Source organism: Lissotriton helveticus (assembly GCF_964261635.1).
Source record: "Lissotriton helveticus chromosome 1_1 unlocalized genomic scaffold, aLisHel1.1 SUPER_1_unloc_8, whole genome shotgun sequence".
In the NCBI taxonomy this organism is placed as follows: domain Eukaryota; kingdom Metazoa; phylum Chordata; class Amphibia; order Caudata; family Salamandridae; genus Lissotriton; species Lissotriton helveticus.
Window position 1 is genome coordinate 2,235,201 of NW_027611725.1, and position 19,294 is coordinate 2,254,494.

The following is a 19,294-nucleotide window of genomic DNA, read 5'->3' on the forward strand; positions in this document are numbered from 1 at the left end:
TTCGGATAAACCATTAGCTTGCGTTTACCTGGACCACTGCGGTCCCATATAGAGTGATGGCAACTATAAATATATCATGATCGCAGTGGATTCGTGTTCAAGATTCATTTGGATGTGGCCTCAGCACTCGGCTGACGCTCGAACTGTTAAAGATTTGCGAGTCTTTATCGGCATGCTACATTCTGACCAGGGTCCTGCGTTTACCTTTCGAGCTTACCAGGAGGCCATGGCCAATCTGGGCGTTGCATTGCGGTACTCTAGTCCATTCCATCCTGAGGGAAATTCGGTAGTGGAGAGAAAAAAACGAGACATAAAGCAATCTATAACAGCTAGGGTATTAGGTTCGGCTGGCGGGTGGGTCAAACATCTAATAAGTGTCCAACGTAGTCTTAACAATCTGCCAAGAAGTTCTCTAGGGGGTATCACTCCATAGGAAGTCCTTTTTGGGACCAGAATGTTAGTGGCGGACCTCGATTGGTAGACCACAAACTCTTTGATATCAAAGATCGTTTGGCTGTCTTACAGGACTTAAATGAAATAAGAACGAAACAAAGTAATGTGTTCCTGAAGCCAACCACCACTGAAGAGAAACCGACCATCCCAGCAAGGCCTGTCTGGATCCCAAAGCTTGGTGATCTGGTCAGAGAAAAGATCGCGGACAAGAAGGAATTTGGGCTTTCTTACTGACAACCAGTACCTGTCCTAGCAATCCACGGATCAAGAACAGTATTACTGCCGCCCCTTGCTGGAAAAAAGGAGAACAGGCTTGTGTCTATCAACCTGGTCAAACCACCTCATGTGGCCGATCATAAGCAGTTGGCCAAGTGGACTCCGCCAATGTAGCAGATGCCCAGCTCTGGCTACTATCCAAGAGGTTCAAACTGAGAGACTCATCACCTTTGAAGAATCTGCAGTGCGAAATGAAGGACTAAGCAACAAAGCTATGGAACTTGTACCTCTTGAAACCCAAATAACAGTTTGTCAAGAAACGCCTGTCTACAATGAAGTAGCATCTGACAACACAAATGTTACAAGTAATCCTGAGGTTCCAGCGATTTCAACAAATCCAGATGCAATCACAACAATTGACAGACCTGCCTATGGCTATTTCATTAACTTTGATACATTTTCCAAGGATCCAAGCGAACCTAAAACTGCGCCAGTAAAAAGAACTTTGAAAGAACAAGCAACAGACCTTTTTCATCACCTGGAAAAGACATATTTGGTTTCACCATGGATTGAACTTTGGATTGTGATGGGTGTGCTTTTTCTTCTACTTTGGTTGACTCTGGTAATAACTTTGGGAATGCTGATAAATGGAAGATATGTCAAAATGGACACAGCAAGTAAGAACATCAACTTAATTCTCAAGCCACACAAATCATCCCATCGTGAACAAAGAGACTTGTCATCAGTGAACATCACAGCCGTTCCTATACCAGGGAGTATAGCTTGGGACAGAACTAATTATGACATTTTTGGCCCGTCAGAGCTGTTGAAGATTCCACACCAGTTCAAGATTTCCTTGAATGACTTTGTTTCATCTAGTACCTTTTCTGATGATTGGGACTTCGAGACTGTTAATAATATGATGTCAGACTTTACAAATCATGAATACTTAGAAGGTTCATCATATTATGAACAAATGTATTGTTATAATCACTATGGTCATCATTTCGTGCACAAATCTGCAAATCCTAGAAATGTATTAATGTATAACCAATGGAAACATTGTCCTACGCCACCAAAGGGTAGCTCAAAAACATTTTTTAGAAAATGTCCGTACTTTTTAGGGTTCAATGTATCCAATCCGGAATCATTTTACTTTAAAAATGTAAACAAAAACAGGAATGAAAAGTATGTTAACAAATACCAAGCCAATTTATTCTACAGCCTTTTATGCTCAACTGTCTTCACTAGGTTTCGAATCTTGGAAAGACAACATTGAGACAAAAAACTGTCTGGGGCACAAAAGATTGGCAAGTGCAGAGGATAGAAGCTTAATTTAGAGCCTGCATCACCCCTGAGAAAATTATGTTTTTGAATGACACTGTCTAAGAGACGTCTTGTCTTGGGTTAGCCAAGATAAAAGACTTGAACAATCTGTCTATACCTACACCTACACCTGTTAGTGATAAAACTTCAGAGGAGGGAGTCGACGTACATACTATTTTGCATCACAACAGAACAGATCCAGATTGGAATAAATGGTTGATCTGGCCCACAGACACAAACAACTGTCAAGATAGATTCCTGAATAAAACAAAGGGGTTCACATTCATTACGCCAGAACCAAGATGTTCAAAGACAGCATCCAGGAATAGTAACAACATACAGTGTAGGGAAACTTTGCCTTGATTGGATACATAGATCTATACTTAAGGATGTAAAGCAACACTTATCTTTACTTAAAGATGGCACTGATCTTAGGGAATTGGTGCTAGGAACAAGAACACCGCGCCATAAACGTTTTATATATGCCGGTATCTTTGCTGCTTATAATGAAGCATGGAAAATTACGCAAGCAGAGACTGCAGAACGAATACGAGAAATTGATCATAATTATTTAGAGAAATCTCTCTCTGTGGTTGACAATGGGTTAACGACTCTGTGGTCCAGGATATATTCTTTAGATAGCATAGTGAGCCACGCTCAGCAAACTTTGGTCCTGGCCCGTATCACAAGTCTCTAATGATAGCTATTGCCGATCTAGATAGAGATATCTTTGATACGTCACTTATCCCAGAAGAGGAGGTGCAAACCTATAAGTACCTTAGTGAGGCTGAGTATAGTATATCAGTGGATGATAGGCAGCTTAAAAGCTCATCTCCAATCTGGATTGTACCTCACCTAGGCCACTTTTGTCTGCAAGGTCGTGGCCGAAATCCAAGAGCCCAGCTTGGGAAGAGTGCTTGTGTGGATACTTACGTTCTACCGATGCTCTCTTCCCCTGTCTTTCTGACTGCCAAGGGTACCTATTTTGTATGTTATGACCGAGCATATACGTGGTTACCACATGACTTCTCAGGTACCTGCTATATTGCAAATCTCTTGCCCCCGACTTTCACTGCTGCTGCCGACTATCACAAAACCAGAGTTGTGAGAGGTGTCATTAGTAAAGAGGATACTTCCGGTCAAGAAGCAGGAGACTTCTTCAAGGGTTTTCTACCGTTTTGGGGCCCCATGGTCAATAGCAGAAATCTGAGACAGTTAACTCGTGTAGTAGAGTCAACTGCTAACATAACTGCAAGCGCCCTTGGTAATCTGACAGCAGAGCTTCAAGCGGATAGGCTTATGACGTTACAGAACCGTATGGTTCTAGACGTTGTTCTAGCGGATAGAGATGGTGTGTGCAAGGTCATCCATTCGAGCTGCTGCATATTCATACCTGATAACGCTCCAACGGTTTATCAAGCCATCTCCAAGTTGCACAAAATCTCGGAGTCCATACACGAGGACGAGGGAGATTGGACGCTTCTAGGATGGTTTTGGGGTCTAATGTCGACTTGGGGTTGGAAGATTCTGATGATTATAGGGGTTGTCGTGACATTTCTGTTCACGTGTTGTCTTTGTGTACAGTGTGGTCCTGCCTTATGTGGCCTTTGTGCTACAACGTGTATAAGAAGGCCACCTGTTTCCAAGGAGGCATTGATGGATAGAATTATGTTCCAACAACATCTGAATGATCTGATGAATATCAAGATCGACTCCGACTTAGACTAGTTCTTGCCTACATGAGGGCAAAAGAAGCGTCTGAGGTTCCGTAAAAATCGTTACGACGTTTTGGGCACCGCCGAATATGGACGTATGTGGTATCAATGAACCGTAAATGACGAGTTGTGTAAGTGTACGCGTTTTCGCCATACTACTCAGAAGAGTTGTTCACATTTACAGGTTTCTTCAATGGACGCTCGGGTTCCATTTTAGATACGGCATCCATTTTGTTTCTTGCCCTCACGTAGTCAGCAAACAGGCAACTGTCCGCATCGTGACCCTTTTGTTCCCAAGTTTCACGGAAGAAGCATATGCCTTTTCATGCGTCTTTTATGAGCAGGGGGAGGACACTGCTAAAGCAGTTGCCTCCGCTCGGAGGTGATCCTGTCGTGCCGGTCTATTGTTTCAGCCTCGCACGTGCTGGGATCAAGTCCTTTTAGGCTACGATTACGCATCCAATATTATCCTCACACTCCCTCTTCCCTGTTGTCTGACTTCCTTGCAGCTGTTCTTGTCTCTTTCTCTTGTTTATTTACAACTCAAGTGGAATGTACCTAATGGTGGGAAGATGTGCTTTTACAGTTGGAACTGGTGATGTTAATGTAATTATGTTCCGGTGCTCTGAATACATGAAAGCGATCCTTTGAATTTTACTGTGTGAAATGAGTTGTAACCTTTTGCTTACATATTGTGCAATGACAACATCCTGTATAAAAGAGAGCGACTCACATATGCAAAGAGAGCAGACTCTCAGAACCTACACTCTGTTGTACTTCTTGTGATTTTTGCCTCCCTGCAGTAATAAACCCTGATCTTTGACGCACAAGGAAGTGTCCCGTGTCTCTGTCTTTAGTGCGCCAGAACAGGTAATCCACGAAGGTTCTAGGTGTTGTCCCCTGGCACCGCTGGGCCTTAAATAGCCCAGTCCTTCAATGTTGCAATATGGTCAGTCGCAAGTACGTTCTATCATGCTATTAGGCTGGACGTTGCAAAACCTTCATTCAGGCTATACTACGTCACTGTTTTCAGAATTCAATCTCACTGATAAACAGATTAAATTGGCACAAAGGGGAGCAGAAAATACGGTGCTGAGCATTGAAAAACTGGAAAGATTGTCATTTACTGTCGCTGAAAAGCCAGTTATGGAATGGATTATACATTGGAACATTCACTCAGTCTGTTACAGTTTTTCATTTTCAATATTGCCTACAACATATACCAGCAGGCACATATAAAAGGTTGGGTAAAGAATACATCAAGACATCCTGGGAATTGCCGTACACATACAGATGTTGGAGTGGGGGTCGTGAAGTATTTCTTAGCGGGGAAAATTGTGAAAATGCACTAAGCAGTTCTCTCCTATGTCAGGGTATAAACTTACACAGGGCCTGCGATAGTTCCTCTAAAAACTTATCCTCCCACCTGCAAGGTTCACCAGCTGCGGTGATTGATCCAATTTTTGGACAACTCTCGAATGGGAGTTACCTTACATTGAATAATCGCAGCTCCTGTGGCATGTTGCCAGGAATACCATATCTAGTAACTGTGTCAGCCAGGGTCACTTGCTGTATGCAAGTATTGTTTCCTAAAACCAAGACAGCTGGGAGTCACCACTTTGGTCTTCACTGAACATCTCTTCTATACAAATTGATACTTTAAGCAGAATGAAAGCCATTCTTTTGCAAAAAACAGTGCCACTGACCTCGGCCAAAGAAACCTATGATCTGCAAATCGCAAGGACTTCTGCAGAGTTACATGCCCTCTTAACTACACATTGCCCTATACATTAATCAGAAATGTTAAGTCGTATCTTAAACATGTCTGATATGAGTGGTATTGTGCATGTATTCAAGACCGTATTTTCTGGACTGTCAGCACCTTTTGAAGCAGTCCTGGTAATATTTCCAAACTTTGTGCACTCTGTGTTTGGCGGATTGCCTCTCATTTTGGGACTCCCTGCAGGAATACTATTTTTGCTTCTATTGCTGTGATATGGCAAGTCATTTCACAAACGATACCTAGTTCTCCATGGAGACAACTCTACTGGCGATGAAGTGTCGTGAGCGCATTGTCCACATTTTGGGACTACCTCGTCTAAGAGAATTAAATACCACATGGTTTCTGTAATTCAGACAAATTTGGCAAGATTGCATCCTACCTGTTCTACGCTGCCTGCTATGCGGAGAAGAAAGCGTGTTAGACACATGTCTCACACTCCCATCAGTCATGCCAACGGATGTTGATACTTTGCTTGCACCAGTAACAGCCCATGCTCTGTGTTGTCCCCAGCGGCTACCGATTCTGATGACGGCATTCATTGAGATCTCACAGACGCAAAAAGCTACTGCTGGAATGCATGAATTTTTATCTTGTGTTCTGATTAACTTGGCCATATTATATTTGTCAATCTGTAACTTGGAAGATGTTTTTCTTTTATAAAACCGAAAAAAAATTGTTGATAATAATCACTAGGGGATTCATTTACAGGGTAGCATGGTATCCCTCACACTAACTCCAGGAGTCACAGTCCACACAATGGACATGCTTTGTTCCCCCTACTTCCAACCTTACATGTACCCCATATCACCTGCCCAAACCTCTCCCTGATGATTCCAATGTGGTCCTCAGTTATCCCACAGACCATATTTTTGGCCGCTTTGAAACTGCCCATACAATAAAAATGCTGCAGTTGTAAATACATATCAACTACCATTTGTTGTGTTTGAAACATTTTATTTGAATAATAAAACCTAATAAACATAAGCTGATTATTAAAGCAAAACAAAACATCAGTTGCCATATACGTAAGAGACAAAAGTAGTACATAAAAATCAACTACTGTAACACAGCAAAGTTATTAAGAGCACAATTCCTAATGATGTGCAATCTTTAAAGTTCAACAATAGAAACGTTCATAAAGTTCAAAATCACCTGCCCAAACCTCTCCCTGCTGATGCCAATGCGGTCCTCCGTCATCCCACAGACCATATTTTTGGCCGCTTTGAAACTGCCCATACAATAATAATGCTGCAGTTGTAAATACATATCAACTACCATTTGTTGTGTTTGAAACATTTTATTGAATAATAAAACCTAATAAACATAAGCTGATCAACATACTGTAACACAGCAAAGTTATGTCGAGCACAATTCCTAATTTCGGGCAATCTTTAAAGTTCAACAATAGAAACGTTCATAAAGAACAGGAAAGGAAACAAAGAAGGTGGGATACAGTGATTTCATCAATGTAATGCTTCCTACATATAGAAAAACAAATACTAATTATTTTGCTTAAGCAATAAAGTCCTCACATTAAAACACTACGAGAAATATATTGAACAATGACATTTCATATGTAATTAGAATTCAATTTGAATACTTTAACCTCCTCAGCATTATTTGACTCTTGATTACATCCTGAATGCTTTCTGGAAAGGAACCGCCTCATGGAGTTCAAAATCACATCTTTTCCAACAATAGGATTCAAATGATAAACTTGAATTTCAATTCAATTTATTTATTTAGGCCACTTTGGAGATCAACAATTTGAAATATATACAAAATCCATACACTTATGTAAAAATTGTCTCCTAAACTTGAATTCCATCCACTTTTTGATTAAACACTTCCCATTCCAGCAAGCATCACAAGAACACTTGTTGTTATCTTCCCAATTAGTGATAATTTTTCGGCTGGCAATAACAATAAATATGTTTAGAATTTTACCTCCGAAAGCAAAAACATGCCATTTCTGAATCATGGTGCACAATAAAATGTAGGAACAGAAGGGCATCTTTTGGTGCAGCATTCATTAAGGTTTGACCAGGCTTGAAACTAGAATTCCTGATTTTTGGGACATTTAAATGTCATATTTTTGAAAGAGTTCTAACAGACCCCGCATGAACTCCGCGAAAAATAGAAGATGACTGAATTGTACTTAGAGAAAATGTGCTGATAAGTAATCTATTGATGTAAAATTCAGTGGTCAGGCAATGCTTGATGATCTAATCTATTCAGATTTTAACTCCATAGTTTGTTCAATAAATTGACTGAGCATAATCCTTGAAGGTCCATCTCTCAGATCAGTTCTATTACAGTTTTAGTTGCGATAACACTAATACAGATCATTGATAAATAGATTTTAAAAGCCATGGGTGGAATTGATCCTTGGTCTAAATCTAGATTAAAGTCTGCAATGGAAACCAGTACAAACAGATCAAATATAAAATCATTGAATATGTTTATTATAGTGGTTTAGAGTAAACCCAGAAGACACACATTGTTCCTGAAACTCAGAAAATGTATCTAAAGATTATGATTACATCCTATTTTATATCCAGAGACTGCTTTAGCTGCTTTCCTGTTTAAGTGACAACATTTGCAAATATATTTAACAAAACATTAACGCTGGATGTCAGAAATTCTGTCTTTAAGTATTGTGTAAGAGTTATGTGTGATGGTTTTTATTTGATCTGAAGCAACACTAAATAGGTACATGCACCGGTTATCATTCAACTAACAATATTAGCAAACTTAATTTGGAGGGAATTGAGAAAAATTGCCTCATGTTTTATTGTTAAAAAAATCTACTGGTTCAGTAATTCACAGAGTTTGCAAATGCTAAACTCTTTTTTGAAATGTACTAAGCCCATTTAACAATTCAGAATTTGGAAGGGGAATGTTAATAGTTTCCCTTCTGAATATTTAATGCATTGCTAAGGTATGTATTGAGCTTTGAAACCATATGTGGACTGAAAAACAGTAACAGGAGGTAGTAACCCAAGGGGACATTTGTGAATCTGAAAGTAAAATGGGGTGCATTAAAAATGCCTTTATTTAAAAGCTATCACAGACAAAGTAGTGTGCTGACTCTACAAGCAACCACTTTTTCCCAAATGGATTATTAGTACATGAACCTCAGTATTTCCTATATTGCTGAAATTTAGTCTCTAATATTTTTGTAATGTCGTGTAAATATTTGTTCCTGTTAGTTCAGAATTTCAATATTGTCATGAAATGTACCTATTCATTTTGTCAAACATATTGAAATATCTTTATTACAATTTTTGGGGCATTCTAAAAAGTGTTTTCACTCTCTAACTTGAAGCTTCCTAAGAAAAATACTGACGCCAGTTCCTGGTTTCTCCTAGATCATTTAGCTTTCTCACTAAAACAAGCACAATATTGATTTGAGAGAGGTGGTTATTGTAGTCATACGCACTGGGGTTAGTTCAGAAAAGACCAATTCCTTAATCTTTTGAAATAATACTTGGAATAGTTTATGTTCAATAATTTCAGATAACTTACTGATAAAGATATCAGATAAAGATCCCCAAATTTCTTATACCTTGTGGTATCAGAAATATGCTAGAATTAACATTCTAGTTATATTTGCGATGATCAACTTTCTGTTATTTTAACACATTTTGTCAGTGCACAGAGTATTTTCCCTACATAGATCACATTTCATGCAATGGTCTGTGCTTGAACGTACAATGAAGGGGTAAAAATGCATTTCTACCACAATCAAGAAACCCTTGGGTCTCTGAGGATTACTGTTGCAAATGAAGACCTAGCTAAGATGAAATATCCCTTTAAGAGGACAATTTCCCTCACCCACCATAGTTGGCATGCTTCCTTATTGGGAATCTCCTTGCACCATGAAACAACCCCCTCACTGAGAGGGAGGAGTTCAGGCATTTTTTGTTATAGAGAATGGTATACTAAATACCACAATAATGAGCTCAGGGTAGTGGGGGCAGCAGAATGAAAGTTACAACTTGCTAAAGGGTATGTGGTTTCCATTATTTGTACACCCCTGGGCCAGGATTAAAAATAGAACACTGTGGGAGAAATATATATGCACTGTTAGAGTCAATAAGAGATCAACATGTTTCAGCCTATTAACCCTCCAAATAGATGTTTGCGGCATTCTTCAGGACTTAATCAAAAGTTCTGCCGCTCAATGTACTCAATCAATAACAAGCATTGTCATAGCCAATAGGTCTCGCCTTTGGGACCTTATAAGTGTTTAGCCATGCATTCAGTAACAATGTGAAATAATTACTATTAAAAAAAAAAGACTGTAAAGTAACTAAGCTAGACGTGACTTTATAACTGGTTAATCAAACGTTTCTGGTAAGAGTACACAACGTCAAAAAATTCAATACTGCTTTTATATTAATATACCTTTGAAAGCTTGAAGTGAAAGACAATTCTAAGTGGCATTTGGTTATGAGTAGGCGCTAATGACTATTTCCGGATGACAATGTAATTAGCATTTTTTGTATAAGATGTGTTAAAAGTATGAGTAGGGAAAATGGCTATTTTGGCCAAAGGCTGCCCTTTCTATATGCTTGCGAGTTTTAATTTGTAAATCACAATTTGTTATGTGGTACACTGTAATGTTAGATGAATCTGTTTTACCCTTCTGATAAGCAAGGAATGACGATGAACCGTTTTTTCGTCCCTGGTTTTAAATGGATTCAGGTTGGAACAGAAGAGGTGTTGGTTGACTTTACCTCAGAAAATGGTTGTTTCCCGCATGCTGCTTTCATGCGACTTAAATCCCTTCAGAGGAAGAGGCGGCTGCATGCCTGCATATCTGGCCAGATCACTACTTGGCTGTTTCGGTTCTCCAGTTGTGCTAGAATAGAAGCTGTTAAGGGCAGGGGCTTAGCTTCCCATTGGTGCAGCAGGTGCAGTGGCACCAGGTCCCAGATGCCTTAAAGGCCCACTGAACCCTGATTACTGCTGTTTGTCACAGGTCAAACAGAGGCCTGAGGGGCCCACAGAACAATGATTATTGCTGTTTTCCACAGTCCAAATAAACGGCAGAGGTCACATTTCCTTTCTTGCCCTGGGGCCCAAGGCACACTGGCTAGGCCACTGGTTAAGGATGCAGTGGGAAAGAAGTGGCGAGACAGGTGGATTATCTAAACAGCTCGACGATGACTTTATGCATGGGTATTAAAGTATTCATTACAATTAAAGACTTAAGCAGGAATAGATATCATAATATAGGAAGGCCTATGTACAAATGCAGCTCGATTAGCGGCTGCCTTTAACTTCAGACTTATCACCTCTCCTAATTTACAGTTTTATATTAGATGCAGACATAAATCGTGACCTATGAATATGTTTATCTATCTTTAGGTTCAAATGACCCATCTTTTCCATATGCAAGTATCAGACAGGTCGGAAACGCCTAATGGCTTTAAACTTGATAAAGCCACATTAATCACTGGTCTTGAAATACAAATGGCAGCATTAGGCACGCAGAGGTGTATTCTAAGTAATCTCATTATGTTCAGCGTACGGAAGAGTATTTAGGGCATAGAGCACTTTGACAAAAACATTTGTGCCACCATAGAAATTCAATCTTCCTTGTCCTACCCTACTATACAAGTATTACCACCTTCTTTGTATACCTGAATTAAATAGGCACACAAAATAGTACCGTATTTAAAGGCCCAGTTCAGAATTACATTGAAGGTGCACTGTCCCAGACTACACAACGGTGCAGTTTTCAGTGGGTGCTATCATCCCACACAGGGGGGAGCACACCAGATTATGCTGGAAAAAACATGTGGTGCCCCAACGTAGGCGCAGTTGTAAACCACCAGTCTGCTTACATAGTAAAGCGTCTGGCAGCTATTAAGTGAGGTGGCACGTTTCCCCTCCAGGTGGTTGGGGTCTGTCACCATCCTGTCAGGTGGGGGGTATACAATCAATGCGCCTCCTGACTGCTTGTTTGCCTTTTCGCCCGTGTCAATAATACAGTGCAGTCCTTGGAGGAGTAGTCAATTTGTATTCATGAAAGACACTTGTGTTTCTGGGATGTGTAATCCCCAGATGATGCCTGAACTGTTCCCCAATGGGCTATGTGTACATCGTATTGAATTGTATGGTCTTAGGAGGACTGTTAATAATAATAAAAAATATTTAGTGAGTGTTTATTGCCCTCTATGTCACTCTACTTCTAAGCACCTAATACAGCTTGTACAGTGGTTACTGTCATCTGCTCACCTACATTATGCTTAATATAAATAGTGCACAATTTAGGCGTTTGTGACTGCCTACAACGTGGACCTGATACAAATAGCAGTACCTACAAGGTGGATGGGACAATTCAACAAGAGTCTAAGATACTTCAGCACAACTGACTTTGCATCAACATTACGGGGCATAAGTCTTGCTGGCAAGCCAACTTAAAACTTATCAGTATTGTATACATTATTATCAGCGACTATACTTGCCTCTTGGATACCACTTTACAACAGAATTTTATTAATTTTCATACAGTTGTGTGTATATAATAAAACAACCTCCCCACCATAAATGATCTATCTATTCATCTTTTTGGGTTCTGGAGTAGCATGCTACTTGCCGAAAAGCGCTTCAACACTTCATCAGGGGTAGCAAGCTCTATATAAATGCAAACCCTTCCCTCTTCTATCCCTCCACTATCTTTTTGAACCCAACTAACAGACCAACATGTCCAGCTCTCAAATTAATTTTATATTTCCTTACACTGATTCCTCACTAACCATTTTTGGATCCTGGAGTAGCGGGCTACTCGCCGAAAAAGAGCCTCAATGTTCGTCAGGGGTAGTAAGCGTTATATAAATGCCAATACATTACAATTTCTGTTTACATCGGGCTGCACTAACAAGAGGATAGAAGTAGAGAGTGGCTTAGAGTTGATCTGCCAAGAACCAAGCATACTACAGAAAGTGTGTGAACAGTCTATATGTTGTGCGCCTGGCAGAGACAAACACAGCATACAATATCTATCGAAGAGTCTACTGGCTCAGTAAAGGATTGTAATTTTAATACAATTCATGTTCGCAAGCACAAGGTTAGGAAAAAAGCTTTCTAAATATGCAAAAGAAAATTGGATGATTTTGAAAAACGCTCCGGGCCACACCCATCCAAATATAGCAGGAAGGATACACTGTGACTGCAATATTCTCTATGGAAATGTGCGCCTCTACAGGAGTTATATCTGAATTATCAAAAACATACCTCCTCCGAAAATGAAAATGTTACTGGGCCAACTGGAAAGTAAATGTAAAGTAATAAATAGGCACTGTATCAATACTGAAGGCATTTTGGACAAACCGGGGGGAAATGTTTCAGAAGGCAACAATTCGATGAACCAGGCTACCAAAGCACAGGAATGCGGCAGGAGCCCCCAGCTCTGGGTCGGATTCCTGGAATGATGAACGCGCCGCAGGGAACAGATGAAAGGGGCACGCAGAGTTCTCGTAAACTACCTTGACTTATATGGTGCAAAAATCTAGGCGCTTTCATTATTTAGTATTACAACGCATAGATATAGAAGACAGATCCAACGCTCCTGACCTCAAAAGAATGGATTCTTTGGCATTCCGAATTTTTTTGTGGAAGGAGGGATTTAAAATTAACTATGTCGCTTGCAAAAGGTCAGAGGGCACAGCGTGTTCCAGAGTGTGCATGATTTGGTTCCCATTACTCCTTGCAAGAAGGAGCTCGTGAATTTGAGTCTCCACAGAGCTGCTGTGGGATCTCTGACGGGTCAGTTCATCTCGCTAAGCTATAAAGCAATTTATTTCTTCTTGGTTGATGCTCAGAAACCGGCAGACGAGGTCCATTTTTCATGGGTTTGTCGTAATCCAATCTGCCATAGCTTCCAGGCACAGGGTGATAAAAAAATAACGCCTTATTAAAAGAACAAAGATCGGTCAGCAGGTTTTACAGTTTTTTGTTAACCATTGAAAAAGTCCCAAAGAAAGAGAGAGGGAAAGGCAGAAAAGGGGAAGGTGATAAAGAGAGACAGCAAGGATAAACAAGCACAAGCGTGTGTTCAGAGTTTAAAGCCTTTACTAAAAGCCTCGCACAGCAGAACATCCGCGCTGGCCCAGGCGAGACCTAAAAATGGTGTACGAACCAATACAAGTATAAAGAAGGGTTTTAATATACAAAACCATCCAGTGATCATATTAATCTTCATAGAGTGGTGAATTCACTGGTGGTACCTAAACGAATACATACATAGGAAATATAAGAAAGGTTTGAAAAAAATCTAGGTCAGACATTTGAACAACTGTGCTAGCGTTACATTTCAAAGCTATTCAGTCCAGGACATACAAAACCTGTCCGAACGGGACACAACCATATACTGTTTAGTCAATGTCTGTTATTCTTAGTATAGGTGAAAAATAAAATAATTTTTAGACAACATTCACTACAATAACAATATACTGTAGAAAGGTTAATCCGCTGACGTCGGGAAATGTGCCTCAACTCACCGTGGCAAGCGGCTCATTGTGACTCTCCGCCCAATAAAAGAATTATATGAAGTGGAGCATGGTAAGAAAATAAGTCTTCTGGAAGGCTGTAACAGTTCTAGGCATTTCAGAACAAGTGTAAGGATAAAGTGTGCCCATGTAGATTAAAAACCTTCCAAATACTCATAGGCGGTGTCTGCAATAGTGATTGAGGTATTTTTGTATGGCTGTGAAGTCCCTAATAGGTTTCCCAAGCATGTTCTCAGTTGTCACTAAGGTTTATCGAGACAAGCGGGCAGCGTAATGGTGTTTAACACTAGGGGGAGACACGCCAAGACAATGGAGGCAGTTGTGTGTCTGCCTTGAAGTTTGTGTATCAATGCTTTTGATGGGTCTTGCCTCATAACAGGCGTGTGTTGAGGCAGCACAGGGTGAGCAAAAGCAGAACCTAGTGCAGAAACTTCCATAGGAAACATGTGGTGTTATAGGGAAAAAAAGACTCTTAGAGCTAGTTGGCCTAACACACAAGTACAGCATGCTTAGATTTCAGAAGCGACTGCCCCATTAAAATATGCAGCGGTAAGGCACATGATAACACGGCCTAATTTAAACATAGATGCAGCATTCTTCAAGTTGAAAACTGCGGACGTGTTTGATGTGCACTGCAATAACAAAGCTGGTAGAGTGGGTGCACAGTCCTACTGGAGGTTCCTTTTTAGCCAAAGAATAACAGATCTTAATGCATAGGACGACCCATCGAGAGATGGTACCTTTGTGCACTGCCTGACCTTTCTTGGTGCCCACATAATCCGCAAAGAGTTGATCTCCCACCCGGAAGTCTTTAGTGTGGTCAAGGTAGAAAGAGAGCACACGTTTTGGGTCCAGACAGTGGAATCTTCCCTCCTCTTTGGAAGGGTGCAGAGGAGGGAAGAAGGTGGACAATGTGATGGTCTGACCTATGTGGAAAGAGGTAATAACTTTGGGCAGAAAAGAGGGCTTAGTACAGAGGACTACATTGTCCGGATGGACTGCAAGAAAGGGAGGTCTGGAAGATAAGTCTGAAGCTCACTCACCCTGCGAGCAGAGGTGATGGCAAGCAAAAAAGCAGTCTTCAAAGGAGGCGAAGAGGACAATTATGTACGGGCTCAAAGGGAGCACACATAAGATAAGTGAGGACAACAATAGGATCGATGGCCATGCTCAAGAGCTTGGGGTACCAGACTCTTTTTGCCCAGTCCGGAGCCACAAGAATGACTTGGGACCGGACGCGTTTGATCTTCTTCAAAATTTTGGCAGAAGTGGCACAGGCGGAAAGGCTTACAGGAGGTAGCAACTCCAGTTATGATGAAAAGCGTTGCCGAGCGAGAGCCGCCTTGGATACTCAAACACGCAGAACTGCTGACATTGCGCGTTCTCTTCGGTGGCGAATAGATCTAACCAAGGCTCTCCCCACTGCTGAAAGAGACCTTGCACCACCTTCGAGTGAAGACACCATTCGTGATCCATCATGCACCAGCGGCGGAGTTTGACCGCCCTGGCGTTCAGGGAACCTGCCAGGTGTTGAACCACCAGAGGTATGCCCTGATGATCCAGCCATGTCCAAAGGAGAACAGCCTCTTGACATAGGGTCCACGACCCCACCCGGCCCTGTTTGTTGCAGTACCACATGGTGGTAGTGTTGTCCGTGAACACCTGCACTGTCCTTCCTTTGACAGAAGGAAGGAATGGCTTCAGTGCAAGACGAATCGCCCGGAGCTCCAGAAGGTTGATGTGGTGCCTGGACTCTACCGGAGACCAGAGGCCTATGATCTCCGGTCACTACTGTGAACTCAGGTTGGGGAAGGGAGAGGGATCTGCAGTTGACGCAATCCTGGTTTGTGAACCACCATTGCAACTGACTTGCAGTCCCCTCCGAAATCTGAACGTCATTGGAAAGATTCCCCTCGTGCTGCACCCACTGGAACTTCAGGTCCCACTGCAGAACATGTATATGCCGTCTGGCATGACCCAACAGCAGGATGCAGGAGGCCATGAGACCCAGCAGCCTCAGTGTCATTCTCACCGAAAACCGGGATGGAGGCTGAAACATCGGTATCATAGCCCGAATATCCTGGACTTGCTGCTAGGGAGGATAGGCCAAAAATGCGCTGTATCCAGAACCGCTACGATGAAAAGGAGCTTATGGGAGGGAATCAGGTACGACTTCAGCACGTTAACTGTGAACCCCAGCGAATGCAGGAAGTCTGTCGTAGTCTGGAGGTGGGAGACAACAGTCTCGGCGAGCCCGCCTTTAACAGCCAGTCGTCGAGATAGGGAAAGACTGGAACCCTTGATCTGCGCAGATGAGCTGCGACCACCACCATCACTTTCGTGAACACACGGAGGCACTGGTAAGGAGAAAGGGGAGAGTAGTAAACTGAAAATGCGTGTGGCCTACCGTGAACCGTAGGTAATGCCGGTGGGCAGGCAAGACGGGGATGTGAAAGTAAGTGTCCTGCAAGTCAAAGGCTACCATCAAATCTCCAGGGTCGGGGCAGACAAGACCTGAGCCAAGGTTAACATCTTGAACTTCTCCTTCCGGAGGAAGCGGTTGATGTCCCTGTGGTCTAAGATAGGACGCAGGCCTTTGTCCTTCTTGGGTACCAAGAAGTAGTGGGAGTAGCAACCACGACCTACTTCTGGCACAGGGACACGTTCAATAGCTCCCTTGGCAAAGAGATCTGTAACTTCCTGGCAGAGAAGGGCAAAATAATCCTCCAACATGGGATGGAGTGTTGGTGGCATAGAGGGAGGGGTAGTCTCAAAGGGGAGGGAGAAGCCCTTTTGGACTATCTGCAAAACCCACCTGTCCGACGTGATGTTGAGCCAGTGGGGGACGTGATGGTAGATACTGCAACCCACTGGCAACTGGTGGCCCTGGAAGATCGGACTAGGAAGGTTTGGAGGCTACTACAGAGGGGTTTGGTGGACTGGCCTGCCCACTGGCCCCCAGACCCATGACGCCGGGTCCCACGTCCCCGACCATGCAGAGGCTGGGTAGCTTGCACAACCCTGTGGCTCTGGGTGGAACGCGGTGAGGCACCCCTTCTGTAGCCACGAAAGGCAGACTGCATGGGGTTTTAAGTTGTCGCGAGGCCCAAGGATCTGGCCGTAGCCCTAGAGTTCTTTAAACACCCGAGCGCCTTGTCACCAAACAGGCGACGGCCATCAAAGGGCATGTCCAAAAGGTTAGTTTGGACTTCACCAGAGAAGTCAGACGTTCTCAGCCAGGAGTAGCGCCTCAAGGCAACCGACGTGGAAACCGTTCTACCCAACGAGTCGGCGGTATCCAGCGTACACCGGATGGTGAACTTTGCTGCGTCTTGACCCTCAGCAACAGCTCGGGTGAGCACTGCCCAGGCCACCTCTATGCACTGCGGCAGCACCTAAGCAATCAGTAGGGAATGCGCCCTTTGAGGATGAGACTTTGACCACCAAGCTCTCAGGGGTAGAGTGTTAGGAGAGGAATAATGGGTTGCCCAGGGCCGGGTGGTGGCATTGGGTAATCATCATGTCCACAGAAGCTACTGGGCTTGGACCAAGTTCCCAGAAGCATGTCAGTGAGGGGCTCATTAAAAGGCAGCAGGGGCTCCGAAGAGGCTGCTTCCGGATGAAGCACCTCAGTCAGAAGGGTAGTCCGGACAGCCACAGTAGGAAGCTCGAGGCCCAAGGTTTCAGCCGCCCTACGCAACACCGAAGCGTAGGAGGCTCTCTCCTTTGTAGCCACGGTAGAGGGAGAAAGCATACCAAGGTCTGGGGAGGTATCCAGACCACTGCCATCACCCAACTCTATCTTGCCAGTCCGGCTCCTCAAGTTGGTCTGCTAGAGGGTCAATAGACTCCTCCCAGTCCTCCACAGGCTGCCACTCAGGGGGGTAGGGAATGCCACTGATGAACAGCGGTACAAAAGTCCGGCACCGTGTCCATGTCGGAGTGAGGTTGGGGTTGATGCCAGTTGGGAGCACAATCGGAGTCTGGGTCGTCGCCACTGGAATCGGTGCCGGGGAAGGTACTGTGAGGCGACTAGCACCAATCCGGATCCAGGCCTGGATCCTTCGGGACCCTGCAGCGCCAGGGCCGGATTCGCCGGCATCGAAGGCCTACAGCCCCCAGCCGAGTCTATGGGGCCCGAAGGCACGCCTGCGGAGTCGGGCTGCCCAAAGATGCTGTGCAGTGCTTCGTTAAATTGACGAAGCTGGGCAGGGGACACTCTGGGAAAGGTAGTGAAGCGTGGAGTCGCCCCATCGTGATACGAGGAAGGAGCCAGAGAGCGACAATGCTCCGGGTCCAGCGTCGCGTTGGCCGACGGACAGAGAGAAGGCGAAGAGCGACGATGAATCTTTGCCTTCTTTTTGTGCATCAAATTACTTGAGGAGTGCGAAGACTTCGAAGAGGAATGGTGATGACTCAGTGACTGGTCCCGCGACCTTCCTCTTGATGGGGACTTAGAGCTGACCGGAGCGGACTGCCGGGCCTTTAAATGCTTTTGGGACCGCTCCAGTAAAGACTGCAGGTTCATGGCTGGGCAGTTGGAGCACGACTTCAGCATCGTGGTCGCGCTCCAGGCACCAAAGGCACACGAGATGCGGAGCGGTGACTGACATCAACTTGTGACAGAAGTCACAGGGCTTGAAGCCGGTCCGACAATGGGACATCCCTTGTGCTACCAGAAGTCAAAGACTCAAAAAAAGAGGTCGACTAAAGTCGAAAAAGGGTTTAGTTAAAAACTGAGTAAAAGGCCCACCCTCTCCGGATCTGGGTTGGCTGGCGCAGAAAAAGACAGACGTCAGCACGCAAGTGTGGCGTCTAAGTAGACACTGTGACATCATCCTGGCGACTACAACGCCGGACACGGAGTCGACCAACCCCACCTACTGAAGCACAGGTGTACTGCTAAGAAAAAATATCTCTGGATCCAGTCTGAAGCCTGGGGGTAATTGTAAGGTAAGGAATCTATAACTAATAGTCTCTTTCAGATACAAGCATACTGGGACCGGTTTCGGGGTAAAACCCCTCATCGGCCAGGCTAGCTTGAATCCAGTGGCAAAGTAAGCAAGGGACCCATGTCTGGGCGTACCCTGCCGCCTTAGGGCAAACAAAGCAAACACAAGGAGATGATTGACGAACGGCTGAAACTTTTCAGACACTCGCCCCCAGTCACAGATCTGGGTTGAATCCATCATCGTTCTTAAGCTCACTTCTCCATCCCAGTTCAGGCCCAGCCATATAAGAATCAGTCTTAACCCTGTCAAAGTCAGACTTATTGAAGA

At 43.5% G+C, this 19,294-nt stretch overlaps 1 protein-coding gene across 1 annotated transcript in view; it reads left to right on the forward strand.

Moving 5' to 3' along the window:
• LOC144806531 (uncharacterized) overlaps positions 1-19,294 on the forward strand; it is a 653,350-nt gene that overhangs the window by 575,033 nt on the left and 59,023 nt on the right. The gene's annotated exons all lie outside the window — the stretch shown is intronic.